Source organism: Pteropus alecto, unplaced genomic scaffold (assembly GCF_000325575.1).
Source record: "Pteropus alecto unplaced genomic scaffold, ASM32557v1 scaffold205, whole genome shotgun sequence".
NCBI lineage: Eukaryota > Metazoa > Chordata > Mammalia > Chiroptera > Pteropodidae > Pteropus > Pteropus alecto.
Window position 1 is genome coordinate 851,607 of NW_006436672.1, and position 1,311 is coordinate 852,917.

Below are 1,311 nucleotides of genomic sequence, written 5' to 3' on the forward strand. Positions count from 1 at the left end.
AATTGTCTCAGTAGAAGGGACTAAATTGAATGTAAAATGAAGAAGTAAATGAGCGTAGGCGGAAGGAGCAGGTGAGCTGAGATAATCAGTGTGATTTGACCAGAGCAAGCCAAGTGGAGGAGACGGAGGGAGAGCTTTGGATCGCAGACTGGTGGACCGTCATCGACTCTCCCGCTTGCCTTCAGGTAATTACTTAGGCTTTTCGAGCCTCAGTTTCCCCACCACTAAAATGAAGACAAGATTTCTTACCTTCTAAAGCTATTATAATTTGGACGAGGTTTGTGCATAAATCACCGGGAACGTAGTAAGTTTTGAACACATGCAGCCTCCTGCCTGAGCTCCCTGCGTAACAAATGCGATCAGCGCATACTCGTAGGAGGGGACGGAGAGAGATGTTGGGGGAACTCTGGGTAACATCTATACAACTGCCCCTGTGTCTCTGTTCTCGTTTTCTGCATGCAGAAGTTGGTCGTGCTCTGTTGTTATTACAGTGCAGTCATAGCCACCTCGGGGGGAGATTCTAAAGCCGCTTCATGAAGCAAGAATCACATATGGTCAAAATTATCCTTGAGAATCCCTGAAAAGGCTCATAAAATACAGTACTTTGCTGCCTCTCAAAAAGTTCTTTTCAGCCAATTTTTCCCCCAGTGTTGGAAAGGATCGCATTTTTTTTCAGTTGAGCACCAGGTAAAGTAATTGGCTTATACTTATGGGCCACGCTAAACGAAAAATATTGAACTTTTAACACGAAAATGGCACTCGGCGTGGTTACATACTCACACCAGAGGGGCACCCAGGAACCGAGGGCAGGGCTGGGCTCCCCGTCCATGCTGACTCCACACGGGTGCTGGCCAGGTAGAACTGCGCACCTTCTCTCCTCTTCTGGGCCAGTCTTTGGGACTGTCTTAGTCTATTGGGGCCGCTATAACAAGATACCATAGACTGGTGGCTTACACAGCAGAAACTTATTTCTTACTATTCTGGACGCTGGAAAGTCCACGATTAATGTGCTGGCTGACTCAGTGTCTGACGGGGGTGGGGAGGCTGCTTTCTGATTCGCAGATGGCCATCTTCTGACTGTGTCCTCACATGCTGGGGAGAGACCCTTGAGTTTCTTTCTCTTCTTATAAGAACGCTAATCCCATTATGGGCCCCGCCCCCAGGACTTTATTCTAAATCTAATAATCTAATCACCTCCCTCAAACTCTACCTCCTAACCCCATCCCATAGGGGTTTAGGGCTTCGACATACAAATTTTGGGGCGATACAAACATACAGTCCATAACACAGTTGGACTGGGCTTCTTTCACT